Source organism: Lupinus angustifolius, chromosome LG16 (assembly GCF_001865875.1).
Source record: "Lupinus angustifolius cultivar Tanjil chromosome LG16, LupAngTanjil_v1.0, whole genome shotgun sequence".
In the NCBI taxonomy this organism is placed as follows: domain Eukaryota; kingdom Viridiplantae; phylum Streptophyta; class Magnoliopsida; order Fabales; family Fabaceae; genus Lupinus; species Lupinus angustifolius.
This window is the reverse complement of record NC_032024.1, coordinates 6,040,568-6,046,921: the sequence shown is the minus strand read 5'-3', so window position 1 is coordinate 6,046,921 and position 6,354 is coordinate 6,040,568.

The window sequence follows — 6,354 nt, the reverse complement described above, 5'->3', positions numbered from 1 at the left end:
TATATATATGAATTTGTTAACCTAGGAAAAGAAATTTTTAGGTGGAATATGTTAGTATCATGCACCAAGGATTTTGGATAAAATTAACCTATTATTTTAATTGCAATAAGTTTTAGCATTGAGAGTATTTTCATAATGTACAGGAATTAGTTAATAGGAGAAATAACCGATTTTTCTGCATAGATATTAAAGTATTTGTGAAGTGAAAAATTGTAGCATAAATCAATCAAGTTAAAATCAAATGAAAGTACACGAAGAGAGTCGAAAAAGAGTACATAAAGAATTTTTATAATGGTTCATAATATCGTAAAACAAACTAACTTGTTATTTCCTTCAAATTCAAGTTATTAGGTAAATAGAATATCTAGGAGTTTAGGAGCTATTCTAGGAACCTGTTAATGATCATGAGAGATTCTAGGTGTATGGCACAGATGAAACTGAAGGTGAAGGTTCTATGATATATTCAAGAACCAAATATGCTCAGAAGAAAAAGCATTCACCTTGGATACTTGATAATGTGTATGACATACATGAAACTGAAGGTAAATATTCTGTGATATATTCAAGAACTGGATATGCTCAGAAGAAAAAACATTCACCTTAGATACTTGATGATATGTATGGCACACATGAAATTGAAGGTGAAGATTCTGTGATATATTCAAGAACCGGATATGCTCAGAAGAAAAAGCCTTCACCTTGGATACTTGATAATTTAAATCTTGAACATGTACTTTATGTACCTCAACTCAAATGCAACTTGATTTCTATATCACAATTGTCAGATGACTTAAATTGTAATGTTCAGTTTACTCGTAATCTATGTGCTATAGAGGATCGAACCTCGAAGATGTTGATTGGTTCGGGTGAACGAAGGAATGGACTCTATCTTTTTCGAAAAGCCCCAACGAAGAAGATATGCAAAGTTGAAAAAATTTCGGGCAAACCTTCAGTTCAATTTCTTTATGGGCAAGTTGGGCATTCAAAATCTTCATGCTCCCACTTGAGGGAGGGTAATAGCATAAACCAAGCTAACAAAGTTTGTTATTCCGTTCAAATTCAAGTTGTTATGTAAATAGAATATCTATGAACAAAATTAGTTTTGTTAATGTTTAGGAGATATTCTAAGAACCTATTAATGATCATGAGAGATTCTAGGAGCAAATCTAAATTGGTTAACATTTTATTTAGATTTGATAAGATATTATCTCATCAATTTTTGTGTATATATACACCACATACAGAATTTTTATAGTGGTTCATCTTCTTGTTCATCGAAGATTACATCCAGTACTCTTGTCATACAAGAGATTTTTCTACTAGATGCTTTGAGTTGTAATTAAAATTTCTCTCATCGAGACCCGTGTACCTTACACACTCACAAATATCTACCCTTGGAAAACAACATTTCTAAGTTAACTTTTTCCCCCTTCTAACCACACTCTTGTGATGACAAGTATTACAACAATATGAAGAATGAAATCAATGGTAGGATTGCCTTTGAAGCAACTTTAGAAAAATCTGAAATTTTAAAATCAAAGTTGCAAAAAAGTGCAAAAATTATTTTATTAAGTTGTGAAAATTTCATGTATCAATTGTATGTGAGTTTTGTGTTGAATTGAATATCTCAATGCCTTTAAATAGGCTTCCAATCAACCATAATTGTAATTGATTACCACGACAGTTCATTCAAATTTGAAAATTTGATTTCCAACAGCTATGTGTAATCGATTACCATGACAGTGTAATCAATTACTAAAACTTATTGTCCAAAGTGATAATCGATTAATGCAAGTAATTAATCGATTACTTAGTGTCAATTATACTTTGTAACTGTTTTCTTAGCCATGTATTTATTACGTAGTTCTAGTAACATGTTAGCAACTGTCACGTAGTTCAAGTAACTTGATACCCATATCTAGTACTCATAACTTGTTACTTAGCATTTTTACATTGTTTCAAGACTTATCCAATTCTTTTGAAAATAGTTTTGAATTCTTTGAGCATTGTTACTAAATATGAACTAAACATAAGGATAGAAGTACATATTGAAGACTTAATCTATAATCTCCTTGAAGCTTGAATCTTCTATTTCCTCGTAATCTTCTTCCTTCTTCATTTTTTATGGTATTGGTGTCTTCATCAAAATCATGCTAATGTCATGAATAAGATATTCTACACAAATACCTCACTCAATTCTAACTCTTTTCCTTCTCCATTAACATATTCCTCCCAAACAAGAAAAAATCATCCCTCCTCCCAAACAAGAAATTCTTCCACCAAAAACCGTTGTACCAACACCCCCTACCCGTCCAAAACCACCCAGAACAACCCTCAAAAGACCAATAGCCGTAACAGTCCCCAATCAAAAATTGGAAATATTATGAAGTAAAATAATTTTCTCATTCTTTAATAAATATTGTATAAGTTTATGCACATTCTTTTATAGGATCAATATCAATATTCCATAGTACAAATGTAATACAAACCAACAACGTGCATTTAATAAGGAGGCGTTGCCCTGGTTGTGTATTCAAATGTTATTTATACTTTCGGTGTAACATGGAAGGTATGAACGTATAAAAAGAAATACAGTTTACATGAATTTATCACTCGTGGAAATAAAGGACAAGGGGGAAGCGAATCTAGGTGGGCCTGAATACTGTGTCTGGGTGTCACCCGGATCTGTTCGATTCTGGCAACTGGAGCACGGTGGTGCGATGGTGCTTATGGTCGCGGTTGTGACAGGGTAGTTTCATGTTTTGGGGTGGAGGGGATTTTTCTAGTTTAGGAAAAGTAGGATAATGGGGGAGGAGAAAGAAGGTTAGAGATGAGTGGGTGAATTTTTTTATAAAATGTAAATTATGAAAATACTGTCACTGCTAAAACCTATTGCAACCACAGTAGTAGAAGTAGAGTTAATTTTGTCTGAAAGTCTTAGTCTATAATCTTATATATACATATACATATGTATACATACATATGTATTTATATATATATATATATATTCAAATTTATAGTTGTTATTATATATTTTCGTCAGAGTAATTACACCAACACCGTATGAGTTTTAGCGAAATTACATAAATCACCTCACTTTTCTACACCTACACAGACCCTTAATTTTTATACTTTCATTACACTAATCACCCCCTGCATGAGAAATAAGAGTAATTTTTTAAACAAAAAAATGTGATAAATGCAATTAAGTTAAACAAAACATGATATATTGTGGAAACAAGTCCAAATAATATGAGTGGATACCTCTTTATTATTTTTGGTTCATTACAATATAGTATAAGAGCAATTTAAACAATATCTCTTTAGAACTGTTGATACATTTTATAACAAAAAATAATAAAGATACATTGATTTGTATATTATTTGGATTTTTCTCACAATATACCATGTTTTGTTTAACATAATTGCATTTATCACATTTTTTTGTTTAAAATATTACACGTATTTATCATACAGGGGTGATCAGTATAATGAAAGTATAAAAACTAGGGGAAGTTTGTGTAGGTGTAGAAAAGTGATAGTGGTTTGTGTAATTTCACTAAAACTCAAGGAGTGTCAGTGTAATTAACTCATTTTCGTTATAATTATGATATTATGTTGTTAAGTAATGATAATATATTTGTTAATTTATAAGTATGATGTAATTTTTGTTGATAGAAGAATCTCAAACATTTGATATGTTTTAATCTAATTTTAAATTATGTTTTTTTAGTAAAAATATGTATATTTAAGTGATAATTTAAAATTGTATACTTATATTTTAATTATTTTTTGTAATTGTTACTATCATTTTTATTTTATTTGTCTAGAATAACAGAGATAATTATAGAATACAAGCACAAAGCTATTTATAATTTTTAAAATATTTCCTAAATTTCTAGGTACCTATGAATTTGTTGTACCCAAGGACCCGCAGGTAGAAGACTCAACGGACTCAACGATTACCTGCACAGTTCCAGGACAAGTCTGGATTCCAAAATCGCAAAATGGGTGAGTTTAGATAATGTACTACACGAGACTATGGAGACTCATTATCATCCCTACCTCCCACAAACACACTAAACACCTTGAAAAATGATTTAATGGCAATACCACACCTAGATCAATACATTATTTTTAGGTGAACATAAGAGCATCAACATTGTTGTTCATCCTGACTCTCCGTAACTTTATTAACGATTGTGTTGATTTCGCACTACTACAGCATGCGTTATTCGTCCTATATTTACAAACCACTGAATGTGAGAGTTTGTTAACTTTATGAGAATTGTAAACAATCATCAAATATGCACTGAGGACCACTTAAAGGTAAAACTTGAGTTCATGGATGGAAATACTCTAAGTAAATACATTTTAGAATAAACATTCATTTCAATCATTCATGATTTTCATGTATATCAATTGCATCCTCAATAAAAGTAAATTATCAATTTAGTTCTACTGGGTGCTAGGGCATGTCAACATCAATTGAAACGTTTAAGTGTCACATTAAATGATTACATGAATTCTTTAGTAATTTCGGTGCAGGAAATTCAAAATCAGCTAAATAAAACGACTTAGTTTTGATTTACATTTTTTTATGAAAATAAAGGTTATAATGATGTTGTTTAATATGTCATTTTCGTTAAACAGAAAAAATGAGACACAACATATAGAACCATCTTAGTTGATCCCAACATATAGAACCATCATTGTTAATTATGAACTGTTGTTAACTTGCAACAATTATAAATGACATGAAATAATACTTATTGGCTGAGTCACGACTAGGTCGCTCTTTTAAGACATTTAATAGCACTGCCCAAAGTGTGCAAGCATACTATTAACCACACCGTCCCCAAGATAGAACAATCCAATTCTCTGTTATACGATTTCTTACTGCACTGTAAGAATTGCTCTCGAATACACCCACAATATGACTACCAGTGTCAATTCTCGAATTCCCACAGTATGACTACCCATGCCAATTCTTTTTCCACAATACTGACTACAAGTGCCAGTTCTCGAAATTCTCACTTTGGATGTTTGTGCCAATTCTAAAGTGCCACGGAAAGAAAGAGGGAGAATGTTGCCGGAAATGCGTCGGTGGAATATAGGGGGGGAAGAAAGAGAAGTTGAGAGGTAATTGGTGCAAAAAATAATGAAGGAAGAAGACCTCTATTTATAGTTTAGGGCCTCCAACGAATCTTTCACCAACGACTCTGTCATAATGACCGAGATCTTCTCCAATGACTCTTTCCTTGTTGCATGTGTGTGTCGACTTTTATTAAAAAGAATGTTGGACCGCAACTTAAGGCTTATAAAGCCTTTCAACTTCTCTCCTCCAAACAAAGTGGGACTAGTGAGTTTTTTCATTTCACTTCAAAATATCATTCTTTCAACAAATTCCAACAATCCCCCACTTGAAATTAAAAAACGATTTCTGTGGTCTCAATAAGATTGTGCATAAACAAATGTGTCACGCGACTTGAACTTTTTCATAGTTTATAAGATCCAGATTTTACTAGAATGACTCGTAGTCTTGAACTCTATCTCCAGCATCAAACCATACACAACTTTTTCAAATGTGTATTCTATAAAGCCCGTGCGTTAAAGATCATGCTTATCTATCTTAGTATAGTGACCGCTCTAGAAATTTATGTCCCAAAATTTTATAGAAAGCGTTCCCCACTTCCACATTCACATAGATGAGTCTATCAAGAGTACTATTGTAGCCTTGGTACTCCACTCTAATAAGAGTATAGATCTCATTAAGAGTTTAACTCATCCTTACATATATTGCAGGAATCATGCTTCTCATAGTTTTATAGCATGTTCATTCTCTCATATCACTTCACGACTTGTTATTATCCATTGAACCTATTTCTTGGGATCTCTAGTCAATTAGGTCGAGTTATGTTGAAAGAGTTTTCTTGCTACTTATGCTACTTATTGAAGCAAGTTTCTGATTGATTTATTTAATGACACATCGATTCTTTGCTCGCCATCTCGGATTTGTTGGAATAAATTCCAATGCTGGTACAATGATTTCAAGAATGTTCATTTAATAAAAAACTTAGCTTTATTGAATTATTAACAATTTCTTACTATCTCGGCTTTGTTTGATTAATTCCAACGCTGATATAATGGTATGAATTTAGCAATTTAATACAAGTGATAATGAGTGATATTTATTTTCGTTTTCCTTATTAACCAAACTACTTCCTTACGGAAGGTTGATAAAGAATAAATAAATAAAGAAATAAATAAATGTTAGTTGTAGAATTTAAATGACAGAAAGTAAAAGTTAGTAGTTAAATCACTCATTATGACTGTGTATTTTTCTTTTTTCAC